The sequence below is a fragment of the Elephantulus edwardii genome, unplaced genomic scaffold, assembly GCF_000299155.1.
Source record: "Elephantulus edwardii isolate Elephantulus edwardi_28Jun2011 unplaced genomic scaffold, EleEdw1.0 scaffold00043, whole genome shotgun sequence".
NCBI lineage: Eukaryota > Metazoa > Chordata > Mammalia > Macroscelidea > Macroscelididae > Elephantulus > Elephantulus edwardii.
The window spans coordinates 4,106,093-4,125,308 of record NW_006399793.1 but is presented as its reverse complement, the minus strand read 5'-3'; positions in this window follow the sequence as shown (position 1 = coordinate 4,125,308).

The following is a 19,216-nucleotide window of genomic DNA, read 5'->3' as shown; positions in this document are numbered from 1 at the left end:
TATCGTCATCATGTAGAAGAAAGAGTACGGACATATAACTATGCTCGTTGTTAAACGTTAAATATAAGTAAGTGTCAATTTTTTAGTGATTATTTTTTTTTACTTAAGCATTTCATTATATACATGAGCGTGCACACACACACAAACACACACACACACACACACACACACACACACACACACGTGTATATTCAATGTCTTTAACTTCTTCCAAACTCCACTTAAATTGTTATTTTGAGGTAATATAAGAAATCAATGGGAAAACACAGGAGGACTACTCTAATTTTATATGTCTGGGATTTTTTACCTAAATTTCCAAATATTATAAATGCTTCACATGTTCTCTGAAGATGAGAATGCCCAATGGAACTGATATTACTTAGCAAGGATTACATCTGACTCACCTTCTATTTACGGCAGAAACAGCCCAACATATCAATTTATGATAGAAACAGTTTAAATTACCGTGGAAACTATAACACAAATATTTTGCAAAAATCTGTTATATAATGTGGAGAGAATCCTGTCTCCTATTGTTAAACAAGAGAATAGAGCAGAAGTGAAGAAAAATAATATAATGAAAAAGGAAGAGCATGAGGAAAAAGACAACATAAAAGGACTGGCTGATAAGTGGTATTATTTCATAAGGCATTGACTTGGTTACAAGGTAACATTTGATGACAAAAAAGTTCATCTGTATGAGTTAAAGTGCAGAGTTTAGTTTCTTTTAGAAGAGTATCATTTGATTTAAAATCAAATGTACAGAGTTCAGCAGCATTTGGGCAAGCCGGAATGGTAAAATATGATAGTGCCCAAGGGCTTATTTTCTAATTGTTTTTGGTCAAACATTCTTCTAGGTCATATAGCCCTGAAGTGTCCACTTGCCGTACAAAGGTAACTTTTGGTTGCTGTGAAGTGGAACACTGTGACACTGATGTGTCAAATGTAATAACGGTTACCATGGTGAACAGTGTTTGGTGGGACTCCCCAATTAAAACAAGCTTGGAAGCAGGAGTGGCATCCACTTCCATAACAGCTTGCCTCCAAAGAACCCATGAACCTGGAGAGAGGATGAAAGTCACACAAGTGTTGAGGACTTTCGTTCATAAGGTCGCTATGAGTGGTCTACGACTTGATGGCACTTAACAACAACATATTGTACCGGTTCCTAAACCACACACCTCTGGAAACTGAACTTGGACAAATGGTTAGTTACAGAAAGGCTTTAGATCTTTTGTTCATAGGATGGTTATGAGTTGTGCTTGAGTCGACGGCAATCACAACCACATCATTGTACCTTAATAGCTAGCCAACACAGAAATGGTGTACAAAATGAATAAGGTTTTGCTTTTATTACAGCACTTTATTCTGCAGAAAGATTAAAGCGTTTAAGATTCTATAAATCACACTATTCAAGTACTCAGGAAAGGTCAGATAATACTGAGATATTGTTAGGTACCAAAATGTTAGCTCTGATTCATAGTGACATTATGTACAAAACATTGAAGCCCTGACTGATCCTGCTCCAACTTCAGTCTTCTCTGTGTCAGGCTACCTTGTTGAGAGTGTCCATTTTCTTCACTGACCCTTCACCTTTCTAAGGAATTTATCTCTTTTTTTCCGGATTTGTGTCTCTAAAAGTATATGTTCAAAACCCATGAGATAAAGACTTACTTTTTTTTTATACCAATGAGGGCTCTGGATACATTTCATCCAACACTAATTTGCTACTTCTTTTGGCAGCCCATATAGTTTAATTGTTCTTTTCCAACATTACAATTCAGAAGGACCAAGTATCATTAATATCACACATAAATGAAATCTTGGTGAAGACTATTTGAAAGAGTACTGGATAAGTAACTGCTAAAAAGTCAAGCTGGATTCAGAAGAGTTTGTAGAATGAGAGAATATCATTGCTGGTGCCACATAAGTCTTGAATAAAACCAGATAATAACAGAATGATGTTTACTTGTATTTTATTTACTATGCAAAGATTTCATTACTATATGTTTTACTGGCTTTATCATAATAAATTAAGAATAACATTGAGAAGTACAGGAATAATTAAATGTGCTGCTGTGGGACCTACACATGAACTATGAAGAAGCTTGATTTAAAATTGCCAGAGATGTGTCTCTGGATTGTATCCTTTTACCATAGCGATTTAATTTTTGTACTGAGCAAATAATCTAAAAAGAAAAACGTAATATCAGAATTGGAGGAAATCTCATCAACAACTCATGCTAAGCAGACAATATATTATTGTTTCCAGAAAGTGATGATGAGAACATGAAGTACTTACTGAAGAAGGTCAAAGCTTTCTTTCAATATAGAATACAACTCAACATCAAGGAAAAAAACATCCTCACCACAGGACCAATAGGTAACATCATGATAGATGGAGAAAATATTGAAGTTGTGAACTTCATTTTATTAAATACACAGATAATATTCATGGTAATTTTAGTCAACAAATCAAAAGATGTATTATGTTGGGAAAATCTGCTGTGAAGAATCTTTTCAAATTGGCGTAAAGAGCAAAAATGTCCCTTGAAAGGTTAAGATGCCACTAATTCAAGCCTTGGTATTTTCATTTGCTTCTGTGCTTCTGAAGGTTATAATAAGGATGATTAGAAAATGCTGAAATAAATACTCCAAAATGCACTAGGTGGGATCTTGGCTGAAAGCAGGGAATACCAGAGAAATGTATATCTTTTTTTCATTGATTATGCAAAGGCATTTGACTGTGTGGATCATAACAAACTGTGGCTGACTCTGAGAAGAATGGGAATCCCAGAACACTTGATCATGCTAATGCGAAACCTATACTTGGACCAAGAGGCAGTCATCAGAACAGAGCAAGGAAACACTGCATGGTTCAAAATTGGGAAGGGCATACACCAGGAATGTATCCTATCTCCATACCTTTTCAATCTATATGCAGAACAGATCATCCGGGAGGCTGGGCTCTATGAGGAGAAATGTGGGGTCAAGATTGGTGGAAGATCTATCAACAATCTGCGTTATGCGGATGACACAACCCTGTTTGCTGAAACTGAGAAGGACCCAAAGCACTTGCTGCAGAGGTTCAAGGACTGCAGCCTCCAATATGGATTGAGGCTCAATGTCAAGAAGACAAAGATTCTCACCACTGGGCCAATTGGCAGCATCAGCATGGATGGTGAAGAGATTGAGATTGTACACAGCTTCAGTTTGCTTGGCTCCACAGTCAACACTCTCAGCACCAGCATCCAGGAAATTAGAAGATGTATTGCCATGGGAAAGTCTGCTGTTAGGGACCTCTCCAGGGTACTGAAGAGCAATGGTGTCTCTTTGGAGACTAAGGTGAGCCTGATACAGGCCATGGTCTTTGCAATCACTAGTTATGCATCAGAGAGTTGGACAATGACTAAGGAGGATAGAAGGAGAATTGATGCCTTTGAGCTTTGGTGCTGGAGAAGAGTTTGAGGGTACCATGGACTGCTAGGAAAACAAACAGATTCTTCCTGGAAAGGGTCAAATCGAGTTGCTCCTTGGAGGCAAGGATTCTAAGGCTCCGTCTAACATACTTTGGACATGTTGCAAGGAGGGACAGGTCCTTGGAGAGGGACATCATACTTGGGAGGGTGGAGGGACAATGCAGAAGGGGAAGGCCCCCTATGAGGTGGATTGATTCAGTGATTGGGGTAATCAGGGTGGGTGTGTCAGAGACAGTGCAATTGGCACAATACAGAGCAGAGTTTAGGGATGTTGTACATAAGGTCACTATGATTCGCAAGCGACTTGACGGCACATAACAACAACAACCACCAATGTAAAGATATGTAGTTCAAATCCGCCAGTTCTTCTGCAGGAGATTGATCAACAATATCTACTTGAGCAATTTATTAACTCTGAAAACGCACTGAACTGTCAGATCTGGATTAGTTCTGACTCAATGGTACACAAAAACAACAACAGTTCAACAAAGGTGTATTTCTCATTCCTATTACTTGCAACTTGAGAAGACAAAGTACTACAACAAAATATGGAAATAGAATTAGAAAAATAAAATCAAAGAACATTCTCAGCATTTCTCAAGTTTCAAGAACAGAAAAACAAGTGCAAGTGCCAAGATTCAAAACTGAATGTTATATGGGTAAAATTTTGAATGATGCAGGAATGTTCAAATGTAGATGTAAAAATTGCAGAGTCACTGTACCAAGAAAAATTAGTTACTTCTGAATCATTTTAAGAAGTTACATATGATCAAAATTCAATGGTACTGGAGTAAGAAATCCAAGCTATGTTGAAGGTATTGGCAAGAAACAAAGTTCTAGGAATTGATAGAATACAAATTGAGGTGCTTCACAAAGCAAGTGTAGCTTCAGAGTTGTTCACAGTGAACTCTGGTAAGAAATTTGGAAGACAGCTATCTGTCTCACTAAATAGATCCGTAATTGTTCCAGAGTAACAGAGTGCAGAAATTAGTGAATGGTTATCATTAATATCAGTAAATAAAATGTTGCTGAATAGTATAAAAACATGACTGGAAATGTTAGAAATTCAAGCTGAATTCAGAAGAGATAGTGGAATGAGAAATATCATTATTAAGGTCACATGAAAAATCTGGGCTAAACATCTGATGTTGTTGTTGTTGTTGTGTCCCAGCAAGTCAGAACCTACCCATAGCTGACTTTCCAGCAGCTTTTCAGAGGTCATTAATTGCACAGTAGGAGATTGTTCATCATTCTAAATCTACTCATTTTAAGTAGGGTGGGATGAGAAACATGGAGCAATCACTTAATGATCATTCTATATACTCATTTTTTGTGTTCCCACTTAGTTATGTGGTAAAAGTCCAAGTATATCGATTGGAAATCTACATTGAACAATAAGTCAATGACACTACAAATGACAATTCCAGAATATGCAATTATACTTATGCAAAACCTGCACATAAATCAAGAGATATTTTTTCAAACAGAACGGATAAAACATCATATCATGTATTTTGTCTATGTTGTAAGTATAGGCCAGATATTAGGAAAAGATCTAGGTAAAATGTTCATTGCAAAAAGGAAGTTTTTCAATAGGATGAACTAACAGAGTGACGACATCAATGCGGTTGAATATATTGGAGATCTTGTAGATGATGCAGGACACAACCAGCTTTTGTTCTGTTGTTCGTAGTGTTGCTGTGAGTAGCAGTCAACTCTTAAGAAATTACTATGTGTCCGTCACAGGACAACTAGGATCTCTGCTACATCTCTTCTAATTACTTATTCAAAATCATTGTCATTTCAAGTGTCACTATTTACCTTAATAGTAAAAAAGACTAATATCATTAATTGAATTTTCCTTAAAGATTTCCATCTTGAAGTGCAACTGTCACCCCGCTCACATTTTATTATTCAAAGTTAAGTTATGAGGACTTGAAATGACCTTCGCATCATCAAAAAACACACCATGTACATTAACAATTATTTTGTATCATATGAATACAAGAAATGAAACATTAGTGTATGGTTGAAAGAGAAAGAATAAGGATATTTTGCAAAATGTCTAACGACTACTTAAACTAACACAGAAAATATTCTTGCTCTATGTACGAGGGAGCTCTAGTGGCCTGGTGGAAAGGAGTTGTGCTGCAATCCCAAAGGCATGCAGTTCAAATCCACCAGGCACTCTGTAAGAAAAAGATGGGCAATCTCTCCTGTGTGATTAAAAGTGCCTCTGAAAATGCACTGGGGGTTCAGCTGTGAGTCCGTTCTGACTAGACAGTAAACAGGAACATGCAACATACTATGGTGAATCCCGTGAAGGTAAATCAAACCATACAAAGGCTAAGCTATAGATTTTCTCTATTTTCATTTTTATCCCTTTTTAAATCTGACTGCTTGTGTGGATGAGCATATTGATTAAGTTAGTCAAAATTAATGAAGAGTGTATCCTTTAGAGTTTCATTTCAGAACAATAACAGAAAAAATTGCGAAGATCTAGTCCCCCGTAATATTTTCCACAAAAAACTTAATAATTTTACATACAAAAAAGTAGTCCATTTTTAAAAGTTTGTTTTATATCACAACTATCATAATAAGTATTCTAGACTTTCTTTCTCTATAGAAACAATGTTATGAATGTCTTTCGCCTCTGCTAATTTAGCATACTGTTTTTCTTCTGCCTCTTTTTGTTGGGAGTCAGAGCTCCTCCTTCATCCAAAAATGTCCTTGGATTGACATCGCCATTATGGTTGTTATTGCTGTGCTGTTGCCAAGGCAGCCAAATACAAACCTGGATTCCAAGTAGTAGCTGGGTGTGTAAGAGGGTAGTCACTTCCACTCTCATGAGAACAGCTGCTCAGAATGTGACAAATACCATTATCATCATGGACTTATTACCTCAAAGCACAAGGTGCTATCTGAGCAAATGCTTGGTTTTAACTGTCAGATTCTCAAATGTGTCACTTTAAAAAACAAAAATGGGGTCAATACAACAGCTGTACATAAACATTGTAAAGCCCACATTAGTAACAGACTGGGTAAGGACATTTTGACCCCAATGTCAGCCCCTTGAACCTCCATAAGGAATGCAACATTTATGCTGATACTTAAGCAGTAGGTTTAAATAGCAACTGAGATCAACTTCCAGCTGAATAAGTCAGTGTACATTTTCATTTCTGAATCCATCTGGCTCAGTGTTCTTTCATCAGACAGCCTGAGAATGTCCAAGGTTATTCAGACCCTAAGTGAAAAAAAGGTAACAGACTAACAGGTATTTCCAATAAGATTTTGGCTACACAATTTTTCCACTAAGAATCTAATACATCCTCTCGTGCAGTTAAAGTTACTAAAGCTTGTTGAGTAGCAATCCTTTACTTTAGAAACAGGGGCACAAGCAGCTTTGGAATTTGTCATGCTCTGATCTCTTTCATTCTGAAAATACCCCATGCTATTTTATGTAGTGGTAATGAGTTAGATATTTCTAGTGTTTGCCTGGGTAAGCAGTCATGAGAGCTGTTGTAATAAATAAATAGTAAGAGTACATTTGCTCTGATAATAGCAACTTTCATTGAAGGATGTGAATGTGCTTTGCAAAAGAGTGATATAGAATCCTTAGAAAGGCTTTTATTAGCAGAAATGTAATACAATTTTTAAATGGAAGCATAAAGCAGAGTGGTGAAAGAATCTCTGACATTGTGTTTTTAGTTATCAATTGCAATTTTAGACACACATGCTCACAACCCAAGTGGGTGAGAAGCTAAGAAAAGATCCTGCAAGAAAATGTACTTAAAGTGCATTGAAAATCATGAGAAAGCTGTCCTCAAGTGCTTTAAATGTGGACGCCATGCATCTGCCTTTACATTTTATTAATCAACTGTCTCCAACCCAAAAGATCTGGGTTCAGATATATACCCACTTTAAACTTTATTTAATATTGATATAAGACTAACATTCAATTTTGGGGACTATATTCATAATAATTCGATATATTATGACTAGAAGTTGAAAAACCAGCTCATAGAATCTAAAGGGATATGGAGATACAGATAAAACTCATATCCATGTCTGCCTGAAAGAAGTTCTACATTAAGTAAAAAGATTTTTTTTAATTTAGCAAAATTATTTAAGTCATAAATAAAGTTAATGTGGATTAATTCCATAAGCACTACAAGAAGGTAACATTGATGCAGGCAGGGCCACAGGATACAGGAAGACAGAAGTTTACTATGGATATCTGTCTGTGGAATGTACATTTTTATTTTAAAGGTATGTTTTGTGTATTTTTAATGTTTTGGTTTCATGTGATATTTGAAAAAATTTAGCTTTGTTCTTACCTCAACCCACATGCAGCCTAAGAAAGAACTTAAAAGTGAAATTTTTAGGAACGTATTCTGTCTTTAATAGTGTGATATTTGTGAGGTTCTATAATTCTTCACGTGCTTTCTTGAAATAAAAAAGACATTTTCAATCAGGCTAAAGTCTTGAATTTTCTTGTAGAGTAAAAATTTAAAATGGAGGTCAGAGATAATGCATGAGATCTCTTAATGCTTTTTTATCATGAAAAGTATTCTTTATTAAGTCCAGCTCTCTGTTAGTCACAGACGATTCAATGGCACATAACAACAACAAAAACAACTTAAAAAATAAAGGAGAAAAAATTTTACTGTGCTGCCTCCTGCATCTTCTTTTGATATTTCTATTTTTTCTTATATTTTACTCCTTTTCCTCCAAATTTTATCTTCTATTGTTTTTTGGATCCACAATCAATATATTTCCTTTCTTACTTATATGCTATTCTTACCTAGCTCCACAATCAGGAAGCTTAGTACTAGCAGTCAGGGAATTAGGAAGTGAATTTCACTTGAAAAAGCTGCAGTCAGGGACTACTTCAACTTATTGAAGAGCAATGATATCAATTTGAGGACTAAGGTATACTTGATTCAAGCCATATTTTATTTCATCACTTCATATGCATTTGAGACCTATATATCTGAGAGGTGGATGATGAATAAAAATAATAGAAGAAGAATTGATGTCTTTGAGTAATATTGGAGAAACTGTTCTATGGGCTGTCAAAATGAACAGATAGTAGGTCTTTGACAAGTGCAGTCAAAGTGCTCCTTGGAAACATAGATAATACTTCTCACATACTTTGAGCATGTTGCTAGAAGAAACCATTCATCATGCTTGGAAAGGTGAAGGGATAGTGAAAGAGAGAAAGACCTTCAAACATGAGGATTGACAGAGTGGCTGTAGTAATGGGCATAAGTGTATCAGAAATTGTGAGGGTGGAACAGATCTGATGATTCAGATCTGTTCTTCACAGGGTCTCTATGAGTCTTACTTGCCTCAATGATACACTGCATTACTGGTAAAGAATTGTACAGCCAATCCAAAGGTATGAGGTTTGAATCCATCAGCTGTTCTGTGGAAAAAGGATAGGCAATCTCCTCTCCTGGGCGATTTCTTTTCTCTGAACACTTGCCAGCGTGTCAATTATGCATTGTTTCCAACTCACTGGGACACAACAACAAACTCCAAAGTGTGCATGAGTCTACAATATACTTCTTAGAATGAAAAGTTTTAAAAAACTGTCATCTTCTGTGACTGTTGCATATTTTGGTCTGTTAGTTTGTTCCATCGAGTCACTTGCGACTCGTAGTGGGCCTATGTACAAGAGCCATGAACCATGCTCTACTCTGAGCCAATTTCATTGTCTCTAACACATCTACCTCCATTACCCCAGTTTCTGAGTCAATCCATCTCATCCAGGGGCTTCCTCTCTTGCACTGTTCCTTCACCCCTCTGAGCATGATGTTGCTTTCCTAGGATATCCTCCTGGCAACATGTTAAAAGTATGTGAGATAGAGTTTCAAAATCCTTTTCTCCAAGGGCCAGTCTTGTTTCACCCTCTCCAGGACAAACTATTTGTTTTCTTAGCAGTCCATGATCAAAGACATTTTTTCTTCTTCTATCATCCTTAGTGATTCTCCAGTTCCCTAATAGAGAGCAAGTAATTGCAAAGATTACAATTTCTATCAGGTGTATTCTAGTCTATAGATTGACATCATTGCTTTTCAGTAATCTGGAGGGGTCACTGACAGCAGATTTTCCCAATGCAGTTTGTCATTTGATTTCCTGGCTGCTGGTACCAAGAGTGTTGATTATGTAACCAAGTAAGCTGAAGTTGTTAACAATCACAATCTCTTTTCTATCTGTAATGCTGCTGTCAATTGACCTGGTGGTGAGAATCTTTGGTCTAGTATTACTTTTTTCCCTTAAACTAAATTTCTGAGTACTATAAATCCTTTAGTAGTTCTAATATTTCTATCTTATATGATAGATAGCAATATATTGTACATCTTAAATAACAATTGTGCATTTTTATGCAAATGTACATTTAAAAATTTTTGTAATGGAGTAGATGGTTACTATGCTTTTAACTTAAAATAAAATGAGCATAAATAAATCTTAAGCTTATATTTAAGTCTTTTAATACCTATGCTTCCTCTCGTATTCCTAGTCAGAAATGTCAGATCCCGTAACAGTTTATTTCAATACCTGTTAATAGAAAATATGAGAGTACTACTCCCCACTTATGCTTGAATTAGTGAAAGAATGTTAATATTTTAACTTCCAACTACTGAGACTGGCTACTGTAATTGCTAACCCTAGTACATTTTTAATTTGTAAATTTTACTCTTATAACCTGGTAAGAATAAAATCCTATTCAAAAATACATAAGGACTTATCTTTTTAGCAACACACAGGTGGGACATGGCAGTATTGACTTTTACTTTTGTATGCTCATGATTTTGTTGGTTTTTAACTTTTTTGCAGAACAGAATCTATAAAATTCCCATTTGTCTTCATTGTGGTTCCTATTTTAGCAACTGTCAGATGCTATTTTATAGAAAAAGTATGGCAGTAAAGAAAGTATCGTCATCATTGTTGTTACATACCGTCAAGTCATCTACTTCCTAGCTGAGCCTCAAGAGGGTTTTCAGAGACTGTAAATTACACCAGAGAATATTGAACATCTTTCTACTGTGGCAAAACTGGTAAATTTTTACTACATGCCTTTAGATTGGTAGCACAACTCTTTTCCATTGAGCCACAGAGTTCCGAAAGAAAGTTTTATGTAAATAATTTTAAGAAATCAGAAATCTTGTGCATTTTCACTTTACCCTTGGTACCAGCAGCCAGGGAATCAAAATATGACCTGCATTTGAAAAGCGTGCTGTCAGGGACCTCTTCAGAGTAGTGAAGAGCAATGATGTAAGTCTGGAGACTAAGGCGCACCTGATCCAGGCCATACTCTTTGCAATTGTATGCTATGTATCAGAAAGCTGGATGATGACTAGAGATGACAGAATGAAAATTGATGTCTTTGAGCTATGGTGATGAAGAAGAGTATTCAATGTACTATGGATTGCTAAGAGAACAAACAGGTTCATCCTGGAGTGGGTGAAACTAGGCTGCTCCTTGGAGGTAAGGATTCTGAAACTTCATCTGGCCTATTGCAAGGAGGGACCAGTCCTTGGAGGGAGACATTATGCTTGAAAGGTTGAAGGAACAACAGCACAAGAGTGGAAGATTCTTGATGAGATAGACTGACTCAGTTACTAGGATAATGGGGGTAGGTGTGTCAGAGACAATAAGGTTGACTCAGGTTAGAGCAGGGTCCAGAGCTGTTGTGCAGAGGGTCGCTTTGAATTGCAAGCAACCAGACAGTACATAACAACAACAGAGTCCTTCGGGAACAATGCCTTAAGCAAACTTTTGAGGCATTTAGGTCTTCTAGAAAGTTGTTAAGAAAATGTGCTAATCCCTTAAATCACATCATTTCCTTGGCCCTTTGATTCTTTTCTTTGCAATTTGAACATTCACCTTACTGATATCTAAGTAAAACATGTTGTTGTTATGTGCCGTTGAGTCACTTGCGACTCATAGCGACCCTATATACAACAGCCCTAAACTCTGCTCTATCCTGTGCCAATCACACTGCCTCTGACACACCCATCTCGATTACCCCAGTCACTGAATCAATCCACTTCATAGAGGGTTTTCCCCTCCTGCGCTGTCCCTTCACCCTACCAAACATGATGTCACTCTCCAAGGACCTGTTCCTCCTTATAACATGTCCAAAGTATGTCAGACGAAGCCCCAGAATTCTTGTCTCCAAGGAGTAGCCTGGTTTAACCCTCTCCAGGATGAATCTGTTTGTTTTCTAGGCCTGACTTCCTAGACATGCTGCTTGGGCTAACTAGCTTAGATTCTTGGGAAATCACATTATGTTTTTGAATCTCAGATATCTCAAAACTATAGCTTAACACTCTGAAGGAAAATGTGATGTAGATTGTGATATTAGCTACATCTTTAAAAGGTGTTGATGAAAAAGATAATGGATTAAAAGATATGAGCATATTTAACGTTTGTATCATTATGCAATTTTAATCTATTTTAGTTGACAAATAATATAAAATGAATAAAATATAGCAAAATGGTGAGCTCTGGTGGCACAGTGTTAAGTAGCTATGCTTTCGAACCAAAGGTAAGCAGTTCAAATTCCTCACTTGCTCTTTTGGGGAAGGATGAGCAATATTCTCCCATAAAATTAACTGCCTGTGAAAACCTACTGGAGGATCAAATATGAATCAGTGAAGACTTGACAGTATGTAACAGCACAATAAGACGATATTCAGAAATATGTAAGGATTTATTTTAGAATAAATATATAAAGTTATATACAAATATAATATTTATAACAAATATATAAATTAATATAAAAGTAAATTTCAAGAATTATGGACATTAAAGTATCAGCTATTTTCAGGATAGTGAAGTAAATATGAAAGTTCAGGCATCATAAATTATTTCTAAGGACATCTTTATTTTCTTTAAATAACTTTTTGCCTTCTGCTTTTTAGAATGAAAAGAACGGAATGAACTAGAGATCACAAAATATAATCAATTGTAAGATAGTATTTTCTCTTCTTTATTGTCTTTTTATTTATATTGGATTATTTACAAATTTAGGATACATTGTTTTTTACACAGTATCTTTTTTTCCCATTTTCTTTACCTCCACCTACCTATCAGATTGTGTGACCCTATGATTAACCTCCCCTCCAGCTCTGCTCTCTGCCCATCCTCACCTCTCCGATTCCACCCCCCATCTTCAAACTCGTTCTACAATAATGGTTTTGTACAGTGTTTGTCCTTATGGAAATGAGTTAGTTCACTCAGCATAATGTTCACAAGCCATTACCGTTTAGGTAGTAATTTACAAAATCATTGCTCCTGTGTGCTGCGTCGTATTCCATTGTGTGAATGTACCATAATTTCTCAATCCATTCGATTGTGGTTGGACATCGGGGCTGTTTCCATGTTCTTGCCATGTTGCCTTTTTCTTTTTTGTACTAGATTCCATTTAGGTGCTTCCAACTCACAACAAAACTCTATGTAACAAACGGGAACGTTGCTTGGTTTTGTACCACCTCTGAACAGTAAATATATTTAAGCCCATTTTTGAAACTTCTTTATTTATATCCCTCTGGAGCTTCTTCCTTTTTTGTTGCTTATCTTCTGCATTGTCGCCTTTACTTTACCGAGCATGATAGTCTCTCATGGTAGCATTCTAAATTAAGTGATATAAAGTCTTTCTGTCCTTGCTTTGAAGAAGCATTTTGCACTCATTTGTAAAATAAATTTCTTCATTTTCTGGCAATCCATAACATATTCAGTAGTCTTTATTCACTAATTAGTTTTCAAAATGCATATGGGACATTTGAAAAAATTCCATGGCTTGCATCAGACATACCTTAGTTCTCAAAGTAGCAGAATTGCTCTCTTAAGAGGTCTATAGCAAAATATTTGCCCAGTGCAGTGAAGTCTTCGGTTTCTTAGCTACTGTTTCTATGATTATTGAAGATTGAGCCAAGTAAACTCAGTTTTTTGATGAAAATCAAACTTTTCTCTATTTATCATGATGTTGATTATTGGTCTACCTGTGAGAGGCTTTTTCATGTTGCCATTACTGATCTTTATCAATGAACAAGTGCTTTAAATTTTCAGTTAAGAAAGCAAGTTGGTTTCATTTAAAAATTATTAAGCATTTGCTTTAATTCTGATTCTCCTTTCCCTTTACATAATGTACTTCTCATATTACTTGCTCAGCATACAAAATGAAAAAATATAATGAAAATATACTACCCTTACATATACATTTTCATATTTTAAACCACCCAAGACTCTATTGCTCTGCTCAAACAATTGGGTCTTGATTTATAAACAGGGACCACATGAGCACAATTAAATATTTGGGACTCTGTTTTGGGATTTACTCATAATCAGTGGGATGCCTTTCAGAGCCAATAAAACATAGGAAAGAGTCTTTCTGTTATACAACTGAGATCCATTTGGTATCAGTAATAATATTGCACATTCTAAATTCCCATCTAAATTCTGCTTAAATTTCTGGCAATGTTTGGTTTGTTTTGAGGTTGGGTGGTGTTTTTTTTGTTTGTTTGTTTTGGCTTTTTTGGGGGGTTTGTGATTTTTTTCTTTTGATTTTTTTAATTTTTAATTTTTTTTAATCTATCCATTGTTGCACATTTTCTTCCCTCCCCTTTCCTCCATCTTCCCGGAACCTACTTTGCAACCGTCTCTTGTTCTAGATTGTTGTTATACATATGAGACCTAATCATATATTCCTTTCGAACTGTTCTTTCTCTCATCTCTTCCAATCAGTATTCCTCACAGTGATGATGGGTCAGTCCAAATGTTTTAGAAACATGCACTAAAAAATTACTTGCAATATTAATTATATTTTCTAATTTTCACTTTCTGTTGGATGACATTTATTTAGTGTGGACAGGTGAATAACTGGCTTCCCAAAAGATGGTTAAATATATAACTCCCAAATTTATTAGCCTACACAGATATGTTCTTCTAATGTTGCGTCCATTGGCTAAGACAATCTGTCCGTTCCTGAAGGATGTTTGTTGCTTTGTTTTTTTTCTGTTTTTATTTATTTTATAATTATTTACTTACAAAGTTCATAAAATTCTTATACATAGTTTTTCACACTGGATTTTCCCTTTTCCTTTACCCACACCTACCTTCACCCATCAAACTGTGTGATTCTATGATTAAGACAACCCCCTCTCCTCCTTGGATCCTTATAGTCATTCTGCAATAATGGTCTTATACAGTATTTGTCTATGAGACTGAGTAAGTTCACTTAGCATAATGTTCTCTAGTCCCTCCCACGTTAGGTAGTAATTTATAAAATCATTGTCTGGAGGATATATTTGTTTTATTTTTATATATCCCCCCCCCCCGCCCCCGCGGCGAATGCCTTTAACGTAGCTCAGAATTCCTTTTTCAGTGGTTTTGGTTCTGGATTACACTTTCCTTTCTGAAATGATTTTATGCAAACTATTTTTTATTAATATAGCGACTTCTATAATGCTTACATTTTCTTTAGTTGCTTCTGTGATGTTCTATTTTTTGTATATGTTGTTCGTAGGCACATTTGAGAAGACTCAAAGCGACCCTATGAAAAACAGATCTCAACCTTGCCTTATCCTGTGTCGTTCTCACCATCTCTGATAAATTTGAACTCGTTTTTACAGTCGCTGTGTCAAGACAATTTGTCTCAGTGAGAGTCTTCTTTCCTTTCCCTGATCCTCTAAATTTCCTGCTGCTATTTTGAGTATATGATTGTTATTGTTGCTGTTGATTTTCATTGAGTCGAGCATGACTCACAGAGAACCTATGAACAAAAGACCTGAAGCCTATCATTGTTTCTCAAAGTTCATAAAGTTTCCAGAAACATGTTGTTTAGGAAGCGGATGCTACTCTTGCATATGGTATTATGGGTATTTAGAAAATTTTAGTCTAGAAAAGCAGAGACAAATTCATTGATCTTCCAAATTCAAATAATAGTGAAGGAAAAGTTAGAAATCTGAATCTCAGCTGGGTTCTTGAATACCCATTACCCCTACTAAATCAACTCAAGACTATCCCTTATTATTTTTCTTATTATCCTAAATTTCCTTTAGTACACCTGCCCTGTTTACCAGTGTTCTTTGAGTCACTGAAAAATTACCCTAAACAATTTCTTTATCCATAACATATGTTTCTTATTATTTGTCATCAAATAAGCTTTAATATATGACAACACATTAGAAACAGAACAAACAAAACATTTTTCAGTTCTGCATCACCTTTACAATCATTGGTACATTTGAGCCTATTATGGTGCCATTAGCTTAAATTATGTTATTCCTTAGGAGTTCATTTTCTAGCACTGTAACAACATAATATTTTGCCAAACTCATAATTTTTTCCACTGCTTAATTTTTTGACAGAGCTCATCAGACCTTTCTTTCTTGTATTCTGAATTTAGAAGCTACAGTTGTCACTATGACAGACCTTGTTGCTATTTGGATTATTAATGGCAAAACTTCCACCCTCATAGCAACATTTAAAGTATGAAAAATTGTTAAGTGATTTATTAATTAATCTAGTTGCCTGAATTTTCTATATTGTATTCAATATATTTCTTCCAAATAATCTGATAATGTATTTCTTCCTGTTGAAAACTCTTTTGCATTACTTTTCCTAGTCTTAGTTACAAATGAATTTATTTCTTTTGTTTGTTAGGCTTGTTCCTTTTATGTTAGACTTTGTATTTCATATAGTTCATTTCCCTCAGCTTTTCCAAGATTCTCAGATGTCACTCACATTTGTAAAGGATGTGCGGCATTGAAAAGTAATAGAGCTGGTTAAGAGACTTTTCCCAAGAGGTTTCTTGCATGAGTGAGAGGGCTGACTGAAGGTTCTATGGTAATGGCGGAAGTTGGAGGAATATTTTTTACAGGTAGTCTCCTTGATGTACCCATGGGAAAGAAGCAGATTGTAGAGTCGCAACTTCCTACGCATTTTACTGTATTTCAGTGCTAAGAGGAAGTTCATTATTACTGTTTGTTTTAATTTTTTTCTTCCCTATGTAGCAGCCTAGATTTCTGTAAAGTGTACTCTACTGCTTTCTTAGTTCTTAGCATCTTCACAACACTGCTTTCTCAGGAACATTCCTCACAGGCCCACTCAATTTTCACAGTGACTCTCAGAAAACAGTTCAATAAGAAAACCTTTGCGTCCAAACTACAGCTCTACTACATCTGAGATAAAGTAAAAGTCCTATTCTTCCTGTTGTTTAGAGAGTTGATTTTTAAATAACTGATTATCCCTGAACTTTGTGCTGGTTGATTTACTTTGGAGCTCTCTGATAACTTATGTTAAGTTTCATCTTATTTGCCTACCAATTACATTTTATTCACTTGAGGTTATGCAGTAAGGATCAACATGAACTCAGTCCCTAAAATGTGGAAATTGAAGATTCCAAATTCTTGGTTCTTGTTGACAGTTTCCAACATAACTTTCTTTTTCTAACTCTAGCCACATGGAGGGAACATTGGTGGTCAAGTGGCAAGAATCTGTACTGTAATCATAAAAGTACATGGTTCAAATCCACCTGCTTCACAGAAGGATGGCAGTCTCCTCCTTTGGAATTAACCTGCTTCTGAAAACCCAATGGACAGTCAGCTATGGGTCAGTTTCAACTCAATGTTGTACAACAAAAGCAACAACAAGGAGTTACATGGAATTAGATTTGAGTTCACAGGTTAAAAGGACAGTTTTCTTCGAATTATCAAAAATGGCAGAAAGAAGTCAGATATTTGGGGTGTCCACAGAACACCTTACTATTCTGATGTATTAGCACCAATTCAAAGTTCTTTTTCTGACTTGAAGAAGGAGACATAACATATTTACATTCTGATTTGCTTATACTCATTGTTTGTAACTTATGGTTTGAGTCAGGTAATTCACAGGGAATATACACATTCTAAAAGCATTTGTGATATTCTCCTAGGAACTAGTTATGTGAGTCCTTGATGGTAAAAAGTGGTAGATATAAAAATAAAATACTTAAGGTGGTTTTGGTTGATGATTTGGTTTGTTGTATTTGACTACAGATATTATTGATGGACATTAAATATTTAATCTTCACTGAAATCTAGTCTTAGAAATTAGTCTTCAAGTTGTACACATATTTTGCATAAAAATCCCATGAATTCTATCTGAAGAGATAAACCCATGGGACCAGCAAAAAATGGTGCTTTAGTAATAAATGACTTTTAACCAAAGGTTAAATAAAACTGTGCAGATGCTATTTTAAACTGATGGCTTAAGACAGTGATTCTTTAGAAAATGGTCCTTAGTTCTTAATTCACTCCTTCTTTCTAACTATCTTTTTGTCTTTGATATTCATTTATTTCCCAATTGGTCGCATTTTTATATTCACTAATTTCTGCTCTCATGTCGTGTAGGACCATTGACTTTACCCAGCACTTAAATTGTGATTCCACCTTTTGTAGACATTTATATCTAAGGATAGTAAATTATTTCTTCATTTTACTCCTCCATCAAAATTTTTCTTTAAAGCATTACCACTTATTTATGCTACTTGTTTATTTTTCCCCCAAAGGACTTACTGGAGGATGGTGCTGAATTCCAGGTGATCTTTTAGAGTGTGCCACAGATATATGTGCAAGCAATATGGAGATACATAACATGTTTCAAAGGTCTTGATCTGTGTTTATGTCCTAAAATTCTAATAATTCATATTTGTTGATAATTTAAATTGTTGTTGTCATTCTTGACTATATTAATTGGAACAGACTCATAGCTGACTCTCCAATAGGTTTTTAGTGTTAATAAATCATATGGGAGAAGATTGCCCATCCTTCTCATGATAACAATTGGTGGATATGAACTATGTGTCTTCGGGACACCAGTGCACATTCTTACTAGTAGGCTTTAGTGATATTTTCTATTGTTGACCTATCAGTTTTAACTATCTAATAAATTATGCACACAATTATACACTCTATGCTTTGACCTTAGAAAAGAAAAAAATATGTCCCTAAACTTTCTAGAAAAATGTACATGAAACTGTTAAACATTTTTTTATTCTGTTTAACTGAATAATTATGCATATTAACTTAAATATAATACAGCAATATATTAAAGATATATTTTGCAAATCCAGTAGTGTTTAATTTAATAATAAATATTTTCTTTGTTGCATTAATATTACTTCTCATATATTGTTGTTGTTGATTGCCTTCGAGGTGAGCACAACTCATAGCAACCCCATGAACAAAAGGCCTGAAGCTCCTCTATAACCACCAACATTTATCAAAGTAAAAGCTAAACTTGCTTGGCAACTTATATTGGATAACAATTTAAATTAAAAAGAAACCCTTCAGATAAAATAGCTCTCTAACACACATATATGTGTGCTTCCACAGTCAAATCTAACCCACTGTCAATTGCAACTCACAGTCCCCCTCCTTTGTATTTCCAAGTTTGTAAATCTTTTAAGATGAAATTACCCAATTGTCTTCAGAGCAGTCTCTGGTGAATTCAAACAGATGATCATTTAACATTTTGCAAACTACACCACTCTTCCAGTCAGTTGGCCAAGTGGTTGTTCTCCAGATTTCTTGGCACAACGACCACTTGGCCAACTGACTGGAAGAGATCGATATTTGTTCCTATCCCAACGAAAGGCGACCCAACCGAATGTGGAAACTACAGAACAATCTCACTGATTTCACATGCAAGCAAGATTTTACTGAAAATTATCCAAAAACGACTGG